The sequence below is a fragment of the Myotis brandtii genome, unplaced genomic scaffold, assembly GCF_000412655.1.
Source record: "Myotis brandtii unplaced genomic scaffold, ASM41265v1 scaffold529, whole genome shotgun sequence".
Lineage (NCBI taxonomy): Eukaryota > Metazoa > Chordata > Mammalia > Chiroptera > Vespertilionidae > Myotis > Myotis brandtii.
In genome coordinates, this window is record NW_005369934.1 from 1,305,395 (window position 1) to 1,332,544 (window position 27,150).

The following is a 27,150-nucleotide window of genomic DNA, read 5'->3' on the forward strand; positions in this document are numbered from 1 at the left end:
AAAGTCTCTAATGGGGGAAAGGGAGGATCTATGTAATACTGTCAACAAAAAAGGTTTTAAAAAATAAAATAAAGAAGTCTCACCCAGCTGAGTGGCTCAGTTGTTTGAGCTTCCTTCCCTGCACCAAAAGGGTTACGGATTCGATTCCCTATCAAGGCACATACCTCAGTTGTGAGCTCGATACTTGGTCAGAGCGGGCACATATGGGAGACAACTGATGCTTTTCTCTTTCTCTCTGTCCCTTCCTCTCTCTCTCTAAAACCTATGAAAATATCCTCGGGTGAAGATTTAAATAAATAAATAAAAGAAATGAAATGAAATGGAAAAAAAATTCCAGAAAAGTAGATGTTTGGGTCCAGATGTCTTTCCCATTTGCCTCCAAAAATTTGGTAACTGAAAACATTCAAAATTTATTTTAAGCCAACACTTTCAACCCCTTGCCTCCCTAGCTATTTGTTAACATTATTCAACAGAACATTGATTTATAATGTGCATGTTTTCCTTATCCTATTAATAAACTAAAAGTGGAATGACCAAAATGGATTATTACTCAGTTGAAGTAAATCTTTCCCATCCTGTTTTCTGAAAGCAGCCTAAAACTTTGGTCCCCTACAATGTTTACCCAGTGTAAAATCCATTGACATGAGTTTATGACAAGGCAATTCAGTTTCTTTCGGGGAGATTAACAGATGGAAAATATCCAGTAAAACAGTTTAAGTAAGGCATCAAACAAATGTTGTAACAGAAATTTTTAGTTTAGTTGGTGGGATTTCAGAGATGACACTAAGGAATCTGTAACCATTAAAAATTGATTTTAACTATTACATTTTGTCCTTCCTCTCCTCCCTGCCCATCCTCCAGCATCACTTTGTATGTGTATCATTGGCAAGGATGGAAGTTGAAATTCAGTGATTTCTGTCTGGGTTCATTGCTGTACAAATTATACAGAAAATAAAATTGAGGTGAATAAGTGCTAAGTTGGGAGGCTTAGATTGTGAGTCCCTATTCAGCTAGTAAAGTGTTAAGCTAGATATTAATGTGTTAGAACTGCCCTACTTGGTGACTAGATGTGTTGATGATAGAGGAATGAATAGCAGATGGTACACACGTTTCGGGCTTGATCGCCTTTGTAGAAGATTCGGGAAATAAGAAGATATAGAATGAGGGGCAGGATTTTGTTTAGTTTTGCTTTATTTGGGGGATGGTGGAGATAAAGAGTACTGTTTTAAATATATTGGATTTTAGATTGGGATATTGAAGTGAAGTAGCTAAATATAAGATGAGACCTGGACTGGAACAGTGATTTAGGAGTAACATCCTACATAATTAAATAATTGAAAACTGCGGGTGGAATAAGATTACCATGGGAGATTGCAAAAGAAGAGAATATCAGTGACTACAATTGAGCAAGAGAAGCACAGAAAGGAGATGTGCTAGTCAGAGGGTGAGAAAAAAATTATTGTAGAACTGAGCAAGAGAAGCACAGAAAGGAGATGATGTGCTAGTCAGAGGGTGAGAAAAAAATTATTGTAGTGGAGTCCCAATGACCAAGAGAGGAAATTCAAGAGTTAATTAGTCAACAATGTCAAATTGTAGAGGAGGATCAAATGCCCATTGGATTTAACAAAAAGAAAATCGTTGGTAAACTTGGGAAATGCCAGCTATTAGACATGAGCAGAGCAAGGACAATGGGCCAAATACAGAAACTCACCAGGGCAGAAAGTTCCAGATGCCTAGCAAGGGGGCAAACCTGAGAAAACAAGAACTTCACCCTCAGGGTAACCTATCCTCTCTAGCATATACTGGTCATGTGGTTTGGATCCCTGATCTTTCATATCACTGGTCAGGCGGTTTAGACCCCGTGACCTTTTCCTCCCTGAAGATAACATCTAGGCCTCAATTGTATTCCTGCTCCAGGCCCAGAAAAGCAGCAAAACCAGACAAGTGATGCTGTGGCTGCCTCAGGACGCCCTGCCCTGGCACTGACCAATCAGTGGAGACCACAAACCTGAAAGAGCATATCTGAAAAGCTGATCCATATTCTATGGAGGCAATCCCCTGAAACCTCCCCTAAGATTTCCACCTGCAAGAAAGACATAAATACACTCAGGACAAAGGACCCAGTGCACCCTCCCCCACCAAAGAGCATGCCAGTGCCATTCCCCCACAGGCACGAACCCCCCAACCTCTAAGGGACCCCATGAGACTTACAACCAGGGGAACAATGGACAACAGCTAACCCCCCGAACCTGTCTTTCTCCAAGGCTCCCTTTCCTCTGACTTCTCAATGAGCCAGAGCAGCCCAACCTAGACTTTTCTGTTGCTTCTTCTATGCCCTTCCTTGTTTCACTGTCCAAAGTATATTTTTGCTGCCATCAGGGACCCAATACCCTTTGACTCAATGCTGTGTAGCCCTTCCCTTTGGATATTTCCATTCTTCATCTTCTTTTCCTTGAATAAATTCGATTTTCTTTAACCATCATCTGAGATGGATATTTAGCCTGCCCATGTACCACCAACTTTAACCTTTCACTCGCTATAACCCACCTGAAATAGGATAATGGCCAAAATCAGGTAATAGCAATGGGTATGGAGAGTTGGAAGAAGTAATAGTGGTATTAAAAAGAGAGAAAATATTGGAATTGCTTGATTGGTTTAAAGGGAGGAAAGACAATTAGTCTAGAATGACTTTTTGTCATCTATACTGGGTGACTGATATGGTGGATGTACCTCACTCCTTAATGTAAGAAACACAAAAGAAGGAAGATTGAGAAAGATAAATGGGTTTAGTGTTGTATGCATTTATTTTGCAAGGACAATTGGATCTGAGTGTGGTGGTCAAAAGAAAGACCTGGGCGAGAAATACAGATGATTGATTATAAATACACAGGCACATACATATACTAGTACACAAATACATATGTACATATAAACACAGACACACTAAACATGCTAAAAGCACTGGGAAAAGGAAACACCAATAGGAAAGTTTGTGAAAAATTCAAAAAGAAATGAAGCGAGAAATACAAAGTATTATAGATAAAGAAACAAACATTGGAAATAGGATAAGACTCATGCATGAAGTTAGCAGAGTCAGAGTCTAGACCAGATTCCTAACTGGGATCTGACAAGATGGCGGGGCTGCCATGCGGGATTGCCGAGGAGACCCAGCGTTTGCAGGCAGAACTTACTGCCGGCGTGAAGGGAGAACCAGAGGAGAGCAATGCCTGATATTTGCATGTGGCCCCAGGATTCCCCTTGGAGGGAGGGACTTTTAAACTTGAACGATTCCTTCCAGAAGAACAACCAATGGCAGCACCTAAAGTAAATTTCATGACCAAAATTTCTCATCCTTATGTTGACAAGTTGGGAAGAATATGTTTAGATATTTTGAAAGCTAAGTGGTCCCCAGCACTGGAGATTCAGACAGTTCTGCTCTTGATCCAGGCTGTGCTCAGTGCTCCCAATCCAGACAATCAATTAGCAAATGATGTAGGGGAGAGTGGAAGACCAACGAAGCCCAAGCCATAGAAACAAATGGACATGGACGAGGCTACATGCCATGGAGACTATTTAAATTGATCTGATCATCAAGTGTGCATCACTTCTCCTCTCTGCCAAGATTCCTTCCTTTGTTGTTTGCATGTAATGAACACAGTCTTAGAAGCATTACAGAACAAAAGCCCACACATCTCCAGTCCTTTGGTGATTAAAAGCACATTAGCAAACCTGTGTCTCGTCCTGATTCACTGTTGTAAAGCATGAGCGGAGGCTAGAAATATCTGGAAACGTTTAAAAGCAGTGGGCCCTCTCTACTTTTATTAATTTCCCCCATCATGGTTTAAGTATAAAGCACTGTGAATGAAGGTAATTGTCAGGGTTAGTGGCCAGGGTTATTGGTGTTTTTCTTTGTTTTATTATTTTTTTTGAAGGGGGAGGTAGTTTTATGGGCTCTTTCCCCCCTTTTTGTGGTAATCTAATTGCATTGGATAAAAGCAGCTAACCAGTTCTTTAGAATATGCTCTCTAACCAAGTCTAACTTTATGTAGACGCAGTAGATGGACAAGGTTGATTGTTTGAACCAAAATGGGAACATTAAACAAGCACCATGGCCCTCACTAATAACGCTATGACTTTGCTGTCAAATGCAGAATCCTCCCTTCAGGGAAAAGCTTGTGACCGTTTTGTATGGCTTGTCTAAAAACTTCTGTAAATCTTATGTTTTAGTAAAATATTCTTGTTATTCTAAAGGAGAAGAAATTGGATGAAAAGATCCAACATGTGGACAATATGAGTCCCCAAAGATAAAAACTAAACCAAAGGAACAAATATATACTAAAATCTCTGATTCAGGAAAACTTTCTTGAATTAAAAATAAGTGATATGAAACTACATATTGAAAGAACTTACTGCATACCTATGAATATTGACTCAAAATAACCAATACAAGACATATTCTAGTAAAATTACTGGACTTTGAAAAATAGGGGAAAAATACTTTGGGTATCCCTCCAGATTCAGGGATGGGTATGACTGGTAAGGGGAAGAAAAATACATTAGATACTTTTCTACAGTAATTCTTTAGATCAGAATAAAGAAGAGTCACATATTAAAGATATTTAAGGAAGCTAGCATGAGCCAGGATTTTATATGAAATGACTTTCACGAATAAAGGGCACAGGCAAAATGTTATCAAGGTAGAACTCAGGCAATACAGTTCTCATGCCCCTTCCTGAGGAATCACCTTGACGTGGCGCGCGCGCGCGCGTGTGTGTGTGTGTGTGTGTGTGTGTGTGTGTGCACATGGCGCGCGCGCGCGCGTGCGTGTGTGTGTGTGTGTGTGTGTGTGTGTGTGTGTGTGTGAAGCCTTTCCTTTGTCTCATAAAGACACCTTTCATTGGATATAGAGGTCACCCCTAATCCAGCATCACTTCATCTTAACTAATTATATCTGCAAAACACCTATTTCCAAATAAGGTCAGATTCTGAGGCTTTAGTAGATATGAATTTGGGGGGACACTAGTCAACCCACTGCAGTGGAGTACCGAAAGCAACATAGCCCAATAAAACCCCTGCTTTGAAAAACAAACCAATCAGTGGCAAACACTGTATCTTCTAGAATCGGGCATATCAGAACTAACTTTATTGTCAATGGAATTAGTTCCTTCATATTCCCTTTTAGATGCACTGGATTGTTACTTTTGAAAGGGTCTTCCTTATCCATTGGCCCTAAGGTGAATGCCAAGAAAGGTATTGTTTGAGATTTTTCTTCTGGAGAATTGTGCTACCATAAAAGCACCTTTTGAATGATTGGAATATTTGAACTATTCCAGTAAGGAAATAAATGGTAGGCCAGTTTTGCTAGGCTTGAGACTTAAGGTAGCCATATGCCTGTCATCTTTATTTCAGGGGAACTTTAAATCAGTATTTCTCACCATGATACCAATGACATAATGAGCCAGATAATTCTTTGTTGTAGGGGGCTGTTCTGCATATGGCAGGGTGTTTAACAGCATCCCCAGTCTTGACTGACTAGATGCCAGTAGCACCCTGACCCAGTTGTGACAACCAAAAGCGTCTGTTTTCCGTACAGCAAAATTGTCCCCCGTTGAGAATCATTACTTTAAATGATTCCAGAAACCTATAATTTATTGCTGTGTAACAAACCACCTCAAAACTTAGTGGCTTTAAACCTCAACAACAAAAGCACGTTTATTTTACTCACAAATCTCCACTTTGAGCAGAAAGGCAAGGATCCTTTGTCCCTGCTGCATACAACACCAACTGAGATGGATGAACTGGAATAATGCAAGATGGCGTCACATGAATCATGTTGGTGCTGACTGTTGGATGGGGCCTCAATGATGTTTGCAGGTGGGAGGCCTCAGTTGCTCTCTAGCAGGCCTCTCTGAGCTGCATGGGCTTCTTTACAGCATGGTGACTGGGTTGCGAAAGCAAGTGTTCTAAGACAGTGAACTGGAATTTATGGCAGTTTAATGATCTGGCTATGAGAGTCACACTGAGTCACTCCCATCATGCTCCATTGTTTTAGATAATCACAAAGATCTGCTAAATTTAAGGGAAGGAGACAGACTCCCACCTTGATGAGAGGATGCTAAAATCACGATTTAAGAAGAGTAGGTATATAGGATGGGAGATATTGTTGCAATCTTCTTTGGAAAATATAATATTCTACCATGTGCCCTATTGTAATAAAAATTTACATCACTTCCACATGAAATATAATTATTTCACCTTAAAGATCTTTGCGTCTCCTCAATTCACAGTCTATATCTGTCACTTAAATCGAATCCAAGTGTGGATAATGATCCTTAGGTGTACTAGTAGCTAATTGGTTAGTCTCTGAGTATCATTCCTTTTGATCTGAAAATCTCTGAGATAAAGAAACATAGTACCTGTCCCTCACACTCACTCAACATATAGTGGGAGAGTGCTTGAATATCTGGTATAGATGATCCTTTTTGAAAATAGGTAAAACAAGAAGCACATAACAGTCACTGCTTTGTAGCAATTCTGAAATCCAGCTAGGAACATGTCACTTTCTGGATTAGGACTCATTTCAACGCCTTGGACTGCTTTCTGAAGCATTCAATCCTTTTCCATCAAAGTACTCCCTGTGTGCACCTGAGTCATTTTCTCAACCTGAGTCTCCCATGCGAAAGTTGGGAGTCCAAAAGCCTCTTTCTGTTTTGTACTGACTCTGTGCCTTTCAGCCCCAGCTGTTACAATTATTTAAAAAGCCTTGTGGGTTTCTCATGTATCAATGTGTACTCCATTCCTTTAAGCCAAAGCCACACCCACAAATCTCTTTGATATTACTTTTCCTCTATCTGGTGCTCCCAGTGTGAGATTCTCATGAGAGAGCACATTTAGTATTCTTTAGAATTCTTAGAAACTCTTTTAAATTCAGACTTACTCCTAAGATCCTTAAGGAGCTGTGTGTCTGCCAGGTTATACATGAGTCACTATGTTAGGTATTTCTGAAGTCTTAACAAAGGCTCTTACACACCATTCTGGATTTTATCTTTACCCAGAAATCACTTCTTAATTCTTCATTGTAAAAAAAATTGCCATATGAAAATGCTGGGTATAAGAAACAGCTTTACTTTGAACCCAGAAAATACTAATCCATTTTTATTTAACAGTGCATTCTCTGGTTCCTCTCTCCTCTCACATTTTATCCTAAATCATAAATTCAGACAGTAAAAAGGGTGGCATTAAAAAGATGGCATTTTTAATATTTGGCAACCATTAAGTTCTCGGTATTTTCTATTTTCTACATTACTATAAATAATAGTATTGACAAACTTTCTGCCACTACATAACAATTGCTTTCTTTTCTTCAGCTTCTAGTTACATATCCCCACTTTCCTTTAAGCCTTCACTGACAGTCTCCTTTTAGCCCCTTAGCTTCATCTGTCTCCTACAAGCCCTTTAGATTTTCAAACAGTCACCTTAAGACCCTTTGAGTTTCTCCTCACTTTTGCCAAAGCCAATGTCACGTTTTAGTTTTTTTGGCAGCACTCTACTTCGAGAATCCAAAAGCTGGTGTAGTATGTATTGCTTTGTACAAATCACCCCAATGTTATTTTCCTAAAATAGCCATTTTAGTAGGCTTAGACATTGTGTAGATAGGCCAGCAACTTGGACAGAACATAGTAGGAAAGTCTGGTTCCATGATGTCTGGGGATTTAGCTGGAGGTCTTGAAGGCTGGGGATGATACAGTGGGAGCCAACATCATATGGATGTATCTTCACATGCCTGGTTGATGCTGGCTGTTGACCAGGACTCAGCAAAAACATCTAATGTGATCTCTCCCTGTGTTATTTCTGCATTGGCTAGTTTGAATTTCTTCACAGCAAGGTAGCTGGATCCCAAGAGTGAATATCTCAGAGAGCAAGGTGGAAGTGTATGACCTCTTTCTGAGCAGTAGTTAACTCAGCAAACGTGGGTTGTTCAAAACCTGAACAATCTAAAAGACTGGCTCTGACTGGATCCTAGGAGATACCCTCTAAACCCTTAGAATATTCTACCTGATAAGAATGTCATTGTCTGGAGACTTAGAGCACACCAAAAATCTGGCCTGTGGTAAGGGCCTTGGGCCATGCTGTGTTAGTTTGATCGCTTAAGGAGCTATAAACAAAATAACTAAGGCAGACATACAGGCACTCAATACTTATGTGAATGACCACCAATAATGATACTAAACAACAAGGCTCAGGTGAGCTTTCCTGGTTGACAATACTTCATGAGTTTTGTCACACTGGGAGAATTCAGAGCTGTATTTATTGATTTCAGAGGGGAAGGGAAAGAGAGAGAAAAACATTAGTGATGAGAGAATAATTGATCTGCTGCCTCTTGCATGCTCCACACTGGGAATTGAGCCCACAATCTGGTATGTGCCCTTGACTACTTGCTTTCATAAGTCGACGCTCAACCACTGAGCCACTCCAGCTGGGCTCAGTGCCATATTTAAACTCCACTTAGAGAAGACTACTAGAAAGCCATGCCTGATCTCTCCAAGATTCTGCCCTGTGTTCCTTTTTCCTTTGCCGATTTTAATTATTATAATTATTTGATGTATTGTTTCACTTTAATAAACCATAAACAAGTATAGTGGTTTTTCTGAATTCTGTAAATCCCACTGAATTATTAAAACTGAGTGAGGCCTTGGAGACACAAGACATAGGAAAGGCTTGTTGTTTTTCCATGTGTCTGGAACTTTAGCTGGAAGATGTGAAACATGGTTGTGGGATAGAATTACCTGAAGGTGCTTTCATGTGCCTCATTGATAGTGGATGTTGACTAGTACTATCAGCAAGAGCATCGACAAATGGCCTCTCCATGTGTTCTTTCTGCACGGGCTACTTTGAACTTCTTCACACTTGGCAGCTGGGTTCTAAGAACAAATATCCCAAGAGAGCAAGGCAGAATTGCATGGCAAATTTCTAAACTAGCCTCATAAGTCCCATGGCATCACTTTCACTAATTTTTTTTTGTATGTTAGAGGCACCCACCTCTTTATATCAACTTTTTTTTCCTCTTTTTATTTTTTTTATTATTAAATCTTTATTGTTCAGATTATTACATTTGTTCCTCTTTTTCCCCCCCATAACTCCCCTCCACCCAGTTCCCACCCCACCCTCGGCCCTCACTCCCCACCCACTGTCCTCATTCATAGGTGCGCGATTTTTGTCCAGTCTCTTCCCGCATCCCCCACACCCCTTTCCCCCCCAAGAATAGTCACAGAGGTCCACTAAGGATCAAGGAGACATAGGTATTATGCAATAGGAAGAATGTCACATGGTAAGAATGTGGTGTGGGAGATATTTTTGTGGCCATCTTTGGAAAATAAGATGTGCCGTGTTCGTAAAGTAAAAGCTTTGTATCTCTAGCTTATAGCCATAGATTTTATCCATTAGCAAAAATTTGGGGTCTCTATCTACCCCATCTATCCTCAATTTAATTGCCTATTCTAGGCCACTGACTTAGAACAACCAGATATAAAGCTTCACTTTGTTGCTGTGTTGATACCAGGTTACCATATTTTGAAATGAGGGTTTGGAAAGGAGTCAGGCAGATGGTACACAGAAGATAATTTAGTGAGTCATGGGAGATTAAACGATCCCCATTTCTCTGACTCCTTCTAAAAGCACCGAGCACACTATATTTGGTATAGGACAGTGATGGCGAACCTATGATATGCGTGTCAGAGGTGACACGCGAACTCATTTTTTTGGTTGATTTTTCTTTGTTAAATGGCATTTAAATATATAAAATAAATATCAAAAATATAAGTCTTTGTTTTACTATGGTTGCAAATATCAAAAAATTTCTATATGTGACACGGCACCAGAGTTAAGTTAGGGTTTTTCAAAATGCTGACACGCCAAGCTCAAAAGGTTCGCCATCACTGGTATAGAACAAAGTGCTCAGTCTTTGTAATTCAGCAGGATTTTTGACCTTCCACTACAGTGGATTTCTGATGACAGATGGAAAAGGCTTGTTTTGACAAAACTATTTATTGATCCCAATAGTCGCCTTTTGGTTTTTTTTTCTTTCTGATGAGCCAGCTTGGATCCTTGCTTGTCTCTGTCTTGTACTTACTGAAGATTGCAAGGAGTCACCAGTATGGCTTGTGGCCTAACAGAAAAGTAAAAAGAAATTTAACCAACTCTCAATATTGTTTACAGAGCATTGCTAACACTATGGCCTCCCTCCCCCAACAGAATCACATCTTTTCTTTGCAGTGTCCCACTTTTCTTAATGACTTGCCATTATCTAATTTCATGTGACAAAAACAGAATTCGAACTTGTTTAAACAAATTGGGATGACTAGCTTTATTAGAATTCTCTCTCCTTCCTTCCCTCACTCTCACTCTCTTCTCTCCAAACCTTCTCCCTTCCTTATAGCATTTTTGGATTCACTCTCTCAGACTAGCTTCTCCATGTCATGAGGGACACAGTTATAGATACTTCCGTGTCGCATCTTCCATAACCAAACAAAAGGTGGCTCTTCCTTACAAGTTCAAGTTTGAAAAATCCTTGGAATGATCTCTTTTCTATTCTCATTAAAATGAGGTGTCACAAAGTGTTATTATCCACTTCTGTTCCTTATAATCTTAAGGCAAATACTGGCACAAATGCTCATTTTTCTATTCCAGGAACAAAACTTCCTAAAAATTATGTTGATTGAGAAAACTCCACACTATTGCACCAAGTGTAAGGTTTATTTTTAACCTAAGACCAGAGCAGTGAGGAATACCTTTCGAATTGTGGGATGAATTTAGAAATGATGTAAAAAGCAGATAGAAAAGATATCATCTGCCTCTTCCACAAGTCAAAGGTCAATGTTAACAAGTATTTTCTCACTACTTCCTTAGATAAACAAGGAAAATGTGATATAAAAGAATTATAAAATAAAAGTATGACACATTGTAGCATTAGAGTTTATTGCAGTAACTGGTGTGGAATCCCTGTGCGTCTTGGAACGAAGAATTTTACATCATTTTGAAAATAAATGCAGGGAGTAGCGAGTGGTATTTATGGAATTATTGTCTATGTCAATAGGCTCCCTGGGTAGAATAATACGTTTTATCAATAAGCAATGAGGGCATTTTAAGTTTTACTCAGTAATAAAAACAGCTGTGGAAACATTCTGTGAAAAAGAAACCATGAGCACTGCCATAGACTGAATGTTTATGTCTGTCCCAAATTCCTATATTGAAACCTAATCCCCACAGTGACGATGTTAATAGGAGCTGGGACCTTTGGGAGGTAATTAGGTCATGAAGGCAGTGCCTTCCAGAAGAGGATTAATGTGCTTATCGAAGAGATCTCAGACCCCCCTCAACCCTCCACCCCCACCCCTCATCCCACCCTCCCCGAGCTCCTTTTACTATGTGAGACCACAGCAGGAAGACTGCTGACTCTGAACCAAGGAACAGGCTCTCACCAGACAACTAGTTGTTGTTTAAATCACCCAGTCTATGCTTCTTTTGTTATAGCAGCTGAACAGACTAAAGCAAGACCTATGCAAAAGCTAAACAAATATAATCGTCTTACATTCTTTTAGCCATTGTAGCAAATTATTTCCTGAAGGTCATAATTATGACTTTTCTAGGAGACAGCCACTGCAGTGTTTTAGTGCAGAAATAGAGACATTGGCTTGTATGTGAAATACAGTGCTCTGTGCAGTTCTACAAGGCTCAAATCTCACAGATATTTTAATTCCACATTAATTATAACAACCTTTTGCCTTAATAATATTAAGTATTACTACGTAATAGTAAAAACCATAATTTTGCTTCATAGTGAAAGATTTCTCTGGCTAACATATTGTCACTTAATAACTTTTTTCCTTTAAAAATTTACACAAGGTCTCACTTTTAAACTGCTTCTCTTTAGGTAGGGCATTTCCTAAGAACTCAATATGTTATGACTAATGGAAATGCGCACTTTTAAGACCGCTTCTTAACTGTAATATAAATATGAGTTTCTGGCAAGCCTCAGTGTAATTTACTTTTCATAAGTTGAATCGGTCCTAAAAAGGGATGGCACAAGCGTATTGGTGACTATTTTGTGTACAGCTGTTGTAATAGCTGGCTAAGGAAGAAAATCAATTATAGTTCTGAAAGAGATATAAATTTTGTTCATTTAAAACTCAGGCTGTTAAGCTCTGGATAAAACCGTAGTCTGGAATGCATTCTGGAAGGCTTTTACCATAAGAGGATGTACTAACACCTCTAGATGCCTATCAGTTAAACAAATGACTTAGTCAAAATAATGATGTTAGAGATGCCAAATAAGGCCAAGTTGCTCTTTTGGAATGTGTGAAGAGTAAATTGTGCAATAAAATTTTCATCACATTTCATCTGTTTCTGATAGATCGCAGAAGCTATATAAGTATTCATATGCACAGGAGAAATTCCAAGAGTATCAAAGAGGAATGGATTAATTGACTTGTAAGCTTCTTGTTAAGATTTAATTTCTCCATAACCTTAAAAAATAAAGACATGTACACATTTAAAATATGTACAGTTAATTTTATCCTGTTGCTTCTGCTCTTGGTAAATTCATAGGAAATAAACTATTTCATGTTACATTTCACTGCCAACAGCAGGCTACTAATTACATTCAATTTAATTGAAATCAATTCAATCTATAGCCTACTGAGAGCTCATTCCTCTCCTAGTCAATTTGGTATATAGCCCAAAGATGTAAGATTATCTTCTTTCTCTAGAGTTCTAGCGTGAAAAGAGTAAGTAATAGAAAATAGCTTAATAGCAGCTCATTCATTCAACTAGTACAAGTTTTAAGTGATAGACAGGGCTACAGATTTTTAAAATAACATATGTATTAGCATTTTTATAACAGCTCTCTGTTCATAATTATGAAACACTGGAAATAATCAAAATGCTCATTATCACTGGAGAATTTATTTATAGCCACACAATGGAATTTAACACATAAAATGAATGAACTATAGCTATTGCATCAGCAATGAAGAATCTTCTACACAATGATATATTGGAGCAACTAGGTAGCTCCACTTAGAAAAAGATACAGTTAGATCCAGTCTTTATATTATACACTGGTAAAAACTCAAAGATTTAAATAAAATCATTTAAATACTGACAGAAAACATAAGAGAATTTCTTCATAAAATTGGATTATGAAAGCACATTCTAACTTTGATTAAAAATTCTGAGCTATTTTAAAACTCACGAATTAATTACATTAAAAATCTTCTCTGTGGCAAAACTATCATATGAAAAGTCAAAAGACTGTCGTAAATGTTTCCCTCCACATCCCGCGTGGTTCAGGGTTAAGGATCTGGAAGAGGAGCCGCACACAAATGAAAGAGAAAAGACAAGAGATAATTTGGGAATATTGAGGGTCAGGCGGGTAAGTCCAACTCAAGAGGAAGGACTTCCCCTGGTGCTCAGGCGCATCAACCTTTTATAGTCAGAGGTAAACAAGGTAGTGGTTACCATAGTTACACAGTTCTTGTGAGTTTCACTTGTTTTGACCATAGTTACACTTCCTGCACTTCTCTCAGCCCATTAGCTTCCCAGATAAGATCTAGGGAGTGTTATAAGGTCAAGCCTAATTATGCTAAGAGGACTGAGCCCTCGAAGCTGGGACTTGTTTGTGACTTTGCCAACAGGTCAGTCCGAGGCTTAACCCCATGTCAGTTCCCCACAAAAGACAAATTATAAATCAGAGAGAAAAATTCTTACTTGTGTAATTCTAAGAATTAATATGCTAGGAATTGCTTTTTTAAAAGTATCAATCTAAGAGAAAAATGTGCAAAGGAAATGAATAGCTAGTTCACAGATAAACAAATGACCACAAACATAAGAAAAACTTATACAACATTCTCCTAATAAAAACAATTTCAAATTAAACTACAATGTGATTTGTTTTTTTACCTATTAGATTATGAAAATCTAAGTTTAATGAAGCAGCGGGGATATAGGCATTCATATATCATTGGTATGAGTATAAACATGTACATCCTTTATGAAATGCAACTCGGTAATGCATATCAAAGTTACAAATGTATTTCCTTTTTGAGCTAGGAGACCCACTCACAGGATTTTATCCTACAGTAATACATGCACACACAAAAAGTGACCTATGCTATTATCTGCAACCTTAAAAAGACTTGAGAACATCCAAGTGTCCATTAAAAACCATAGTACATGCACTTCCTAGAATGTTATGCACATATAAAGAATGAGAAGGTGTTCTGTATACAGATAGGGAAAGATTTATATGTGATAATTATACCCCGAATGGCAAGCTGGGACTCTCCTCGCAGGTTCTTGTCTCACGAAGTTTGAAGAATAAATTCGCAGACTAAAAGATTTTTAGCAAAAGTGTGGAAATTTACTGGAAGCGTTATCAAACTCCCACATAGGGAGAGGTTCCCAAGTGGGCAACCCCCTGCGGAGGGGGTCTCCAAATTGGGAAAAACCTGCTCTCTCTCTAAAATGGGAAAAAACCTAGTCCAGTGAGTCTCCGTCTATGGGTTTATAAATGCTTGTCATTCTTTGTCTGCTCATTCTACTTTCTAATTGGACCCTTCCTTATTTTATGTCCTTCGTTCTTTCCTAATTGGCCACTTTCCCCCTTTCCCCTGCATGGTATTAGTTTCAAAGCTCACCTGGTGCCCCCTCTTCTTCTTCCCCTTATCTTGTAACATTCTTGTAAACAATTTGGGGACTTGGAGCTGTCTCTGCATGCTTCTCCCCCGGACCCCCCCTCCCCCTAATTTGCCTCTCCTTGTCTCTAAACTCCTTTCAATAGATTAAGTACTTTTTCATTTAAAAAGGCGGGAAGAATACAGGTGTGTTTGCTTATATTGGAAAGATTAAAAATAAATTAATAAGAGTGATTAAGTGAGGCCTCTTGGGAGGAGGGGGACTTAATAAAATGGTTCTTGATGGGAGTAAATCTCAGGAAATATAGTTAAAATTAATGTATCATTTTATAGTTTACAATATGTGGCATTTACATGATGTTATAGTGAGTCTGGATAGGCAGCAATAGATGAGAGTGGATATTCAAAATGAGGAAAATAGCACAGCCAAGGCATAGAGGGTGTGAAGGCACATCCTGAATTATGAGAACTTGGGGATCAAGCCAGCTGGGCAGTTGGATTGGGCAGTAATGAGTCATAGACCAATAGATTCAGAGGTTTGATTATAATGGGGTCAAGAGCTTATCTGGGAAGCCACTAAATACATACATGTTTGTTTACAGACAAGGACAAGTCCAAGAAATATTTGAGAATTGAAGACAGCGACATTTCTTAGGCCTTGCCTAACTTCGGCTCTAGCCTTGAGGGTCATCACTAACCATCATCTACAGGACTAACACTGCCCAATCTGGCTGCTCAGGTAGATCTCTTGATTATTTAGGAGTGTGTTGTTTAACTTCACATTCGTGAATTTCCCCAACTTCCTTCTGTTATTTTCTAATTTTATTCCATTGAAGTTGGAGAACACACTGTATGAGTTCAGTTCTTCTCAAGTTAGTGACACATGTTTTATGACTTAACATATGATCTTCCCTGGAGAAGGTTCCATATGCACTTGACAAAAATATTTATATTCTAATGCTGGGGGAGTGTTCTATAGATTTCTCTATCAATTACAATGTTTATAATGTTGATCAACTTTCTATTTCCTTGTTGATCTTCTTGTTATATGTATTATTTAAATTCGAGTATTGAAGTGTCTAACAATTGTTGTTGAATCGTCTTATTTCTCCCATCAATGCTATCATTTATTGCTTTCTGTATTTTGGAGCCCTGTTTTTAGGTACATATATATTATAATTGTTTCATCTAATTAAAGAATTGCTCCTTTTATCATGATAAAAGTTCATTTTTGTCTCTAGTAATAATTTTTATTTTAAAGTCCATTTTGTCTGATACTAGAATAGCCACTCCAGCTTTCTTTGGGTTTCTGTTGACATTTGTCTTCTGACACAAAGTAGGGGGTAAGAAGGAAAAGAAACTAGTGTTTATAAAGCTCCTAAAATTTTCTATACTATGCAGGAAATTTTCCATATTAGAAATATTTTTTTAACTGAGGATGATAATGCTTTCCAGGAATGACAACATTCTGGGTTACCTCTATGTTGCTGTTATATAACAAAGTGCTAAGTTTTCCTTTTTAACTTTTTTTTTTAATGTTGACAGTATTTCAGATGTCCCTCATTTCCCCCCATTTGTCCAACTCCCATCACACTATTGTCTATATATGCATACTAGAGGCCTGGTGCACAAATTCGTGCACGGGTGGGGTCCCTTGACCTGGCCGGCAATAGGGGCCGATTGGGGCTGATCTGACCTGATCAGGACCAGCCAACTGGGGAGAGGGACCATGGGAGATTGGCTGGTCATGGGAGGTTGGCTGTGGAAGTGCACTGACCACCAGGGGGCAGCTCCTGCGTTGAGTGTCTGCCCCCTAGTGGTCAGTGCGTCTTCATACCGACCGGTCACCTGGTCGTAACGGTCACTTTGACTTTTTTATATAGAGATATATTCTTTGGTTAATCTCTTTTTATTCCCCCATCCACCCATGCCTCTGGACCTATTTTGCTGGTGAATTTATTTTGTTCATTAGATTCCACATATAAGTGAAGTCATGTGATATTTACTTTTTCTGACTGGCTTAGCATAATAATCTTCAGGTCTATCCATGCTTTCACAAAGGGTAGAAAATTCTTCTTTTTTTATAGCCACATAGTATTCCATTGTGTAAAGGTACCACCACTTTTTTTATCCACTCATCAACTGATGGGCACTTGGGCTGTTTCCAGATCTTAGCTACTGTGAATAATGCTGCCATGAACAAAGGGGTGCATATATTTTTCTGATTGGTGTTCCAGGATTCTTAGGATATAGATCCAGAAGTGAAATCACTGGGTCAAAAAATTTAAATTTTAAATTTTTGTTTGCCATAGTGGCTGCACTAATCTGTATTCCCACCAACAGCATACTAGGGTTCCCTTTTCTCCACATCCTCACCAGCACTGGTTGCTGATTTATTGACAGTAGTCATTCTGACAAGTGTGAGGTGATACCTCATTGTAGCTTTATTTTGTATCTCTCTGATGATTAGTGTCATTGAGATTTTTTCATATGTTTATTGTCCATCTTTATGCCCTCTTTGGAGAAGTGGCTATTCAGGTTCTTTGCCCATTTTTTAATTCAATTGTGTGTCTTCCTGGTGTTGAGTTATATGAGTTGTTTATATATTTTGGAAATTAACCCTTTATCAGATGTATTATTGGCAAATATGTTCTCCCATACAGTAGGTTCCTTTTACTTTTTGTTGATGTTTTTTGTTTGTTTGTTGTTTTTGCTGTGCAGAAACTTTTTAGTTTGATTAGTACAACTTGTTTATTTTCTCCTTTGTTTCTCTTGCCCCAAGAGATGTATCAGCGAAAATAATGCTACATGAGATGTCTGATATTTTACTACTTACATTTTTTCCTAGGATTTTTATGGTTTCATGACTTACATTTAAGTCTTTTATCTATTTAGAGTTTAGAATGGAAGTTGGTGGTTTAATTTCATTTTTTTGCATGTACCTGTGCAATTTTCAAAACACCATTTATTGAAGAGACTGTCTTTACTCCAGTGTATGATCTTGTCTCCTTTGTGAAATATTAATTGACCATAATGGCTTGGGTTGATTTCTGGGGTCTCTATCCTCTTCCATTGATGCATATACTTCTTGTTGTGCTAATGCCAGGCTGTTTTGATTGCAATGGCTTTGCAATACAGTTTGATATCCGATATTGTGATCCCCCTACTTTGTTCTTCTTTTTCAAGACTGCTGAGGCTACTCAAGGTCTTTTTTGGTTTCATATACATTTTTGGAATATTTGTTTTAGAGCTGTGAAATATGCTGTTGGTATTTTAATAGGAAATTTGTTGAATCTATATATTGTTTTGGGTATTGTGGACATTTTAGTGATGTTAATTCTTCCAATCCATGAACACATTATATGCTTCCACTTGTTTATATCTTCCTCTGTTTCTTTTTTCAATGTCTTATAGTTTTCTGAGTGTAGATCCTTTACCTCCTTGGTTAAGTTTATTCCTAGGCATCTTATTTTTGTTGTTGTTGTTGCAATTATAAATGGGGTTGGTTTTCTAGTTTCTCTTTCTGAGAATTCGTTATTGATATATGAAAATGACATCAATTTCTGGATGTTAATTTTTGACCATGCATAATTCATTTATTAACTCTAATAGATTTTTGGTGGAGTCTTTAGGGTTTTCTACATATAATATCATATCATCTGCAAATAATGACAGTTTTACTTCTTCCTTTCTAATTTGGATGCCTTTTAATTTTTCTTCTTGTCTTATTCCTATGGCTAGGACATCCAATGCTATCTATAATAATAAAAGCGTAATATGCTAATTAGACCAGACAGCCAAACAACCTTCCAGATGTCATTCCAGACATCCTTCCAGATGAAGCCACTGTAGCAGGGGCTGAGGCAGAGGAGGTTAGGGGTGATCAGGCAGGCAGGCAAGTGGTTAGGGGCGATTAGGCAGGCAGGCAGGAGAGTGGTTAGGAGCCAGCAGTCCCGGATTGCGAGAGGGTGCGGGCTGGGCTGAGGGAACCACCCCGCCCCCTGCACAAATTTCATGCACCGGGCCTCTAGTATTGAATAAAAGTGGTGAAAGCAGACATCCATGTCTTATTCTTATTCTTAAGGGAAGCACTTTTCATTTCAACTCATTGAGTATGATGTTGGCTGTAGATTTGTCATATATGGCCTTTATTATATCTGATTCCTCCATTTCCATTTTGCTGAGTTTTTATCATAAATGGGTGCTAGATTTTGTCTAATTTTTTTTTGCATCTATTGATATGATCATGTGATTTTTTATCTTTCATTTGTTTATGGGAATGTATCACATTTTTTAATTTGTGAATATTTTACAAGACTGGCATTCCAGGAATAAACACCACTTGGTCATGGTGTATGATCTTTTTAATGTATTGCTGGATCCAGTTTGCTAATATTTTGTTCAGGATTTTAGCATCTATGTTCATCAGGGATATTGACCTATAATTTTCATTCTTTGTAGTGTCTTTATCTGCTTTTGGAATTAGAATAATGCTGGCCTTGTAAAAAGAGCTTTGAAGTCTTCCACCCTCTTGAATTTCTTGGAATAGTTTGAAGAGGATAGGTGTTTGTTCTTTGAATGTTTGGTAAAACTTGCCTGTGAAGCGATCCGGACCAGGACTTTTGTTTGCTGGGAGTTCTTTGATTACTGCACTAATTTCATTAGTTGTTATCAGCCTATTCAGGTTTTCTGATACTTCCTGACTCAGTTTTGGAGGATTATATGTTTCTAGAAATTTTTCCATTTCACCCAGGTGTCCAGTTTGTTGGCATACAGTTGCTTATAGTATTTTCTTACAATCCTTGTATTTCTCTAATGTCACTTGTTACTTTGCCTCTTTCATTTCTGATTTTATTTATTTGGGTTCTCTCTCTTTGTTTCTGGATAAGCCTGACTAAAGATTCCTCAATCTTGTTTAACTTTTCAAAGTACCAGCTCCTGGTTTCATTGATCGTTTGTATTGTTATTTAGTCTCTATGTCATTTATTTCTGCTTTGATCTTTATTATTTCCTTCCTTCTATTTACTCTGGGCTTTTCTTATTGTTCTCTTTCTAGTTCTTTCCATTGTATGTTTAAATTGCTTTTTTGAGATTTTTCTTGTTTCCTGAGGTAGGCCTATAATGCTATGAATTTTTCTCTCAGGACTGCATTCCCATGTCCCATAAATTCTTGGTTGTTATATGTTCATTTTCATTTGTTTCCAGGAAGTTTTTATTTCTCCGTTGATCTCATAGGTAATCCATTCATTGTTTAATAACATGCTATTAAGCTTCCATGTTTTTTAATGTTTTTGACTATTTTTTATTATAGTTCATTTCTAGTTTCAGGCTATTGTGATCTTAGAAGATGCTTTTGATATTATTTTTATCCTCTTGAACTTGTTAAGACATTTTGTCCTAACATGTGGTCTATCTATGAGACTGTTCCATGTGCACTTGAGTAGAATGTATATTCTGCTGCTTTGGGATAAAATGTTCTGTAAACATCAATTCAATCCATCTGATGTAGTGTGTCATTTAAGGTTGCTGTTTCCTTGTTGATTTTTGTCTGGAAGATCTGTTCGGTGATGTCAGTGGGGTGTTAAAGTCAACTACTATGACTGTATTGCTGTTGATCTCTCCATTAAAGTCCTCCCAGAGTTTTAAAAATATATTTATGTACTCATATATTGGGTGCATGTATGTTTTTTCCGGGTTGTATCATCTTCTTGGACTGATCCCATTAGTATTATCCATTCAGCTTCCCTATGTCCCTGATTAGAACATGTAATACATTTATATCTAAGGCTATTTTTATAGTACCTATCAAGTGGAATATATATTTCTTCTTCTTTCTTTTATTTTTCCATCACCATATATCTCCTTTATGTACTCTTCTACCTCCACCCTGTCCCCACAATCACCACACTGTTGTCCATGTCCATGAATTCTCCCTTTTTTTTTCTTTGTTGCTTCATTCCTCCACCCTCTGCCACCACCAAGCTGTCTGCCTGCTCTCTATCTATGAGTCAGTCTCTATTTTGCTTGGTAGTTCAGTTTGTTCATTAAATTACACATATGAGTGAAATCATGTGGTACTTGTCTTTCACTAACTGGCTTATTTCACTTAGCATGATGTTCTCCAAGTCCATCCATACTGGCAAAAAGGTAAAATATACTTCCTTTTAATGGCAGAGTAGTATTCTAGTGTGTAAATGTACCACAACATTTTTATCCACTCATCTAATAATGGACACTTGCGCTGCTTCCAAATCTTGGCTATTGCAAATAATACTGCAATGAACATAGGGGTACATATATTCTCTTGAAGTAGTGTTTCTGATTTCTTCTAATAAATTCTCAGAAGTGAAATAGCTGCATCATAAAGCAGTTCCAACTTCATATTGCTTTCCTCAGTGGCTGCATCAATCTGCATTACCACCAACAGTGCACAAGTGTTCCCTTTTCTCCACATCCTGGCCAACACTTGTTGTCTGTTAATTTATTGGTGGTAGCCATTCTGACACATGTGAGGTGATACCAAATTGTGATTTTAATTTGCATTTATCTCATGATTAAACATGTTGATCATCTTTTCATATATCTATTAATCATCTGTATGTCCTCTTTGGAGAAGTGTCTATTCAGACTGAGAGAAGTTAGCTTGAAATGCAGACAGACAGGGCAGGTTCCAGTGGGAAACATAGGCAGGGGCAGACACGACATTTTGAGCAAGACTAATCACAGAAACTAACCATGCTGAAATAATAAAATGTTTTTGGACACGGAGCAGGAGGTATGGGAAACCAAGGGAAGGCCTGAAGCAACAAGGTGTACTGATGCATAGAACAGAGAAAGTTCAGGTCTGTTGCTGGGCAAGAGTAAAGAGGGAATCAATCAGGTGGTGACACAGGTAGATATAAAGCACGCTTGTAGCACATATATATCCCTAGACTGACTAGCTTCGTGGGGAACCCATTATTTGGACACCTTCCCCATAAGGGAGTCTGAATCTGCTTATAATAAATTTTCCACACTTTTGCTTAAATTTTCTGGTCTGTGAAGCTCATTCTATGGCGTCAGGAGACACGACACTGGGTAAAGACCATTCTGATTATCAAAATCATTGACCAATTTTTTAATGGGATTGTTTTGTTGGTGTTGAGTTTTATAGGTTCTTTATAAATATAGATATTAACCCCTTATCGGATGTTAAATTAGAGAATATGTTCTTCCATATTGTCTTTTCATTTTGTTGATGGTTTTCTTTGCTGTACAAAAACTCTTTAGTTTGATATAGTCTCATTTGTTTATTTTTTCTTTTGTTTCTGTTGCCCTATATTTCTTCTTCTTACAGCAGTCCCTTCAACATTTCTTGGAATGCTGGTTTGATGGTAATAAACTCCTTTAGCAACTTTTTGTCTGAGAAACTTTTTATTTCACCTTGAATTTTGAATAATAGCCTTGGTGGATAGAGTAGTCTTAGTTTCAGATCCTTGCTTTTCATTACTTTAAATACTTCATGCCATTCCTTCTAGCCTATAGTGTTTCTGTTGAGAAATCAGCTGACAGTTTTATGGGAGCTCCCTTGTAGGTAACTTACTGCCTCTCTCTTGCTGTCCTTAAGTTTCTCTCTTTGTTTTTAACATTTTCCATTTTAATTGTGATGTGTACAGGCCTGAGTCTTTTTGGGTTCATCTTGATTGGAACTCGCGGTGCTTCTTCTTCTTCTTCTTCTTCTTCTTCTTCTTCTTCTTCTTCTTCTTCTTCTTCTCCTTCTTCTTCTTCTTTTCCGCTGTGTTTCTTGAACTTGTGTGACTTTTTTCTCCAGGTTAGGGAAGTTTTCTTTCATTATTTCTTCAAAGATGTTCTCTATCCCTTGCTCACTTTCTTCGCCCTCTGTTACCCCTGTGATGCAGGTGTTGTTGCATTTTATGTTGTTCCAAAATTCCCTTAAACTATCCTCATGCTTTTAAATTCTTTTTTTTCTTTTTGCTGCTCTGATTGAGTAATTTTTTTCTAGCTTGTCTTCTAATTCTCTGATTTGATCCTCCACTAAACTAATGATTATTCCTTCCAGTGTAGTCTTTATTTCAGCTATGTCATTCTTCATTTCTGACTGTTTTCATGATTTATATGTCCTCTCTCATGCTGTTGAGCATTCTTAAAACCATTACTTTATACTGTTTCTAATAAATTGCTTGCCTCTATTTCATTTAGCTCTTTTTCTAGAGATTCCTCCTGTTCTTTAATTTGGGTCCTGATATTTATTTATTCATTTTTGCTGCTTTTTGTTTGTTTCTGTGTATTGAATAGGACTGCTATGACTCCCAGTCTTAGTGGAGTTGCCTTCTGTAGTGGGTGTCTTTGGGACCCAGTGGTGTAGTCACCTTAATCTTATTAGCTGGGTACTCCAGAAATGTCCCTTGTGTGATTTGTGTGGGACCTCCAGTTATATTTGGGTCTTATTGCTATTGTCTCATTTGTGTGTCAGCTCAGCCCTCAGGCTTGCTGTCTGTGAGGCTCAACCTTGACCTGTTGTGCCAACTGTTACACAGGTGCTGACAGAAAAAACAAGAAAAAATACAACCAAACATAAAACAACATGGAAAATAAATACAAATCACCACCGCCAACAAAACAGACTTAAAAAATAATAAAGGCTTCGCAGCTGCAGCCAGTGGACACCTCTAGGCTCCTGGCTCCGGTGGCCCATGGGGCGGGGCCCCTGGGTCCGAGGGTCATAACGGAATTCGTGACCAGCTGCCACCAGCAGGGCACAGTGCAAGATAGGAATCATTCAACAAGTGAATAAATGAATAAGGACATCTTTACTGAGAGGACTCATTCTGGAGGTGATGGACTAGTTCTTCCCCCTTGGCCTCTTCAAGTTGGGAAATTTCACGTGGATTTTTGGACACGTTGAATATGTTTTACAGACAGAAAAAAAATCTACTTATGGAGTCATCTTCATCCTATCAGGACACCTGCTGGATTGCAGTCAAATTGCCAATGAATAATTAAAAACTAATTTCCATAAAAAAAATAAAGGACAAGGGACCAAAAGAATTAGAGAAGAATAAAAGAGAATATGAAAAAAAGAAGAGAAAGGAAAGTGTAGGAAAAATAAAAGAAAAGAATAAATGAAATAATAATTTTGAAAAGTATTAATAATGAATAAAATAAAATATAGAAAAGTAAAAAAAATGGGAAAATAAATAAATTTTAAAAGAAAAATAAAGAAAATGAAGTAAAATAGAATAGAGGGACATAGATATGAAAGGAAACTGAGAAGAAAGAAATAAATCTAAAAAGATGAAATACAATTTTTTTTTAAATATTAAGAAAAAAGTGAAGCTTGCCTCTGCAGTTTTTTGGTTTTTTTTGCCGCCCCCCGGTGGTTATCCTTTGGATCTGCTATTTGTAGAACTCAGCGGATTTTGCTCCAATGTTGTCTGAATCTGGCCCGTTGGTGTATCTATCCCTGGCCTCCTGGTAGGGTCTCTGCTGCAAGTCAATGTCAGTCACTGTCCCTGCCTGGCCTTCAGCAACCTGACTGAAATATGGCAGGGGGAGCCCCAAGTAGCCTGGTGGGTGGGGCCGCCATAGCCCAGAGGCTGCATCTACCTCAGGTCATTCACTTTGAATGTCCCTGTTCTGAGCTGTTCTTCTTTCTCTCACAGAACTGAACTCCATGACCTTGCCAGAGTAGTTTAAACAGACTCACATTGGGGATGGTGTCTGTAGCTTGTAGGATGGGGACAGGCACCCCCTCTTCTTCCCAGGGCTGTGCCAGCTGCACTCACTGGGAAGCTCTGGTTCCCCATAATGCAGCTGAAGGGCTAGACTATGCCCATCTGTCTCCTGGACAGAGTCCATCCCAGAGACATAGTTCTAATGCCTCAGCTCCGCCTGGCTTCCTGTCACCCCCTGGCCACTACACCAAGAAGGAGAGGTTAAAAAAAATCAGTCCCATTTGTCACTCCATTCTTTTAGTACAGCCAGCCCTTGCAGGGCGAGTCCTCTGCCCCAGCTCCAACCAGGCCAAATGTCTAAGCCGTCAGTACCATCACACCCGGCCATAAGGGTGCAGATCTCCCGCCCAGAGCCATTCCCCTTTGCCTCAGGTTGCAGCAGGACAAGGCAGTTTCACAGGTTGGAGGAGGGGAACTGACTGTGAGCTCTGGGTAGGGAAAACCAATTCTCTTTCCTAGGCCATACTGTCCAGCCCCCATCCTGCTCTCGGCCCAAAGTTTTTCCAGAGAATAAAAGGTACCTCAGATTCACTGCTGAGCATCCTAGTCAAATCCCTCTGCCAGCCCTGAGTTTTTCTGTGTGGCCCCTCCCACAGGCACATATGGGAGCAAACTTTCCAAGCTGGTGCCGTAACAAAGAAATTGCTCTTCGCCTGAGATGGTGCCGTCTGAGTCTCCCAGATGGGCAAATCATCACTGAGTCCCATCACCCAATGCTATGTATGTGGGCTCCCCTTCCCTTCTTAGTTGCTCTAGATTTGGGGATCTCTCCATGGGGCTAAGACCCCACACCCCCAGGGAAGAGAACTCAGCTGCTTCACTTTTCCTCTGGCTTCCCAGTCTCACAGGTGTGCAAGCTGGCTCACCCTCTCTGGGTCTCCTCCTGTCCTTTCTCTGTGTTTCCTACTTACACAATTTCAGATCATCTATACTTCAACTGGCTTTTCAAGCCGAATGCTCTGCAGGTTAGTGGCAAGCGTGGTGTTGGCAGCAAGCTGATGGAGCTTCCAACTACTCTGCAGCCATCTTGGAATCTCTCAAGGGCTAAGTTTTGATAGACAAGGCATGGGGTATGTGAAAAACCAAAAAATCCCAGTTTGTTACATAAAAGTGAGTAAAAAGTATTCCACAGTCTAACTACAGAGATACTGACCGGCCATGATTGTGTTTATTATTTGATATAATAGATCAGGTATAGCCTTCAGGAACACATGATTTGGAATATGATTGATCTAGAAAACACATACGCACTCTCATTCACATCCCTTAATGAATAATTGACTTAGGTAGGTATATTAGTTTTCTATTTCTGCTAAAATAAACCACCACAAATTGGTGGCTTAGAAAATACAAATGTATTATGTTACAATTCCGTGGGTCAGAAATTTTACAAGAATCTCATTGGGCCTAAGATCAAGGTGTCAGCAGGATCTGATCTTTTCAGAAGGTCCAGAGAAGAATTTGTTTCTTTGCCTGTTTAGCTGCTAGAAGTTGCCAGAATTCCTTGGCTCATGACTTCCTGCCCCATCTTCAAAGCCAGTAACTTGGCATATCTCTGTCTCTGTTTCCATCATTACAGTTCTTTCTCTAACCACAGACAGGAAGGTTTATCTGCTTTTCTTAGAAAGATAATTAGATTGGACTCACCTGGATAAGGACAAGGTTAATGATTGTTAACCTTAATCCAATCTGATTGTGTGTGTGCGTGCGTGTGTGTGTGTGTGTGTGTGTGTGTGTGTGTGTAATGTAACGTACTCAAAGATTCTGGGATTAAAGTGTGGATATTTTTGTTGGGACCTTATTCTCCCTTGCATGGTAGGGATAATTACTGGATTCTAAAACCATTAAGTAAAAGGTTGATGGGGAGCACAGGTTATATGCAGGTCCCAAATGGGGGGTAAGGGGTGTAACTTTGAAACAGAGATAAGTTTGTCTCCTCTTTAATCCAGGAATTACATTTACTATCACTAATAATGGGATTTCAAACATAAAATGCACAATGTTCTACACAGTTTATCACCTAGGAATTATTCTTATTAAAATGTGTAATTTGTCCTAGCCGGTTTTGCTCAGTGGATAGAGCGTCGGCCTGAGGACTGACAGGTCCCGGGTTTGAATCTGGTCAAGGGCACATGCCCAGGTTTCAGGCTCGATCACCAGTAGGGGGCATGCAGGAGGCAGACAATCATCAGTGCTCTCCATCATTGATGTTTCTATCTCTCTCTCTCACTCTCTCTTCCTCTCTGAAATCAATAAAAAAAATATTTAAAAAATAAATAAAAATGTGTAACTTGACTATAATTCGGCCATATAATTCCAGGGTATAAGAAATAGAGAGGATAGAGAATTAATTTAAAGGATACCACAGGAAATGGGTAGACAAATCAAAGATATGTAATATTCTAAAGACAACTTATCCCTTTGAGAAGTCTATATCATGAAAGAAAAAGGAAGAGGCAGTGGAAATTGATTTAGATTAAGAGAGACATAACAACCAAAGACAATGCATCATCCTAAATTAGTACTTGGTTTGGAAACAAGAACAGATATAAAATATGTTTTGAAGACAAATGGCAACATATAAATATAGAATGAGAAATAGATGACATCAAAAAAACTTTTTAGATGTGATGACAGTACTGTTAATAGACAGGAAAATGCTCTTATTTTCTGGAAATGCATGCAAAAATAGTTTGGTTAAAGCATCATAATGTTTATAATTTACT

At 38.5% G+C, this 27,150-nt stretch overlaps 1 pseudogene; it reads left to right on the forward strand.

Moving 5' to 3' along the window:
- Positions 1-3,132: 3,132 nt before the first annotated feature.
- Positions 3,133-3,577, forward strand: LOC102239333 (annotated as a pseudogene).
- The last annotated feature ends 23,573 nt before the right edge of the window (positions 3,578-27,150 follow it).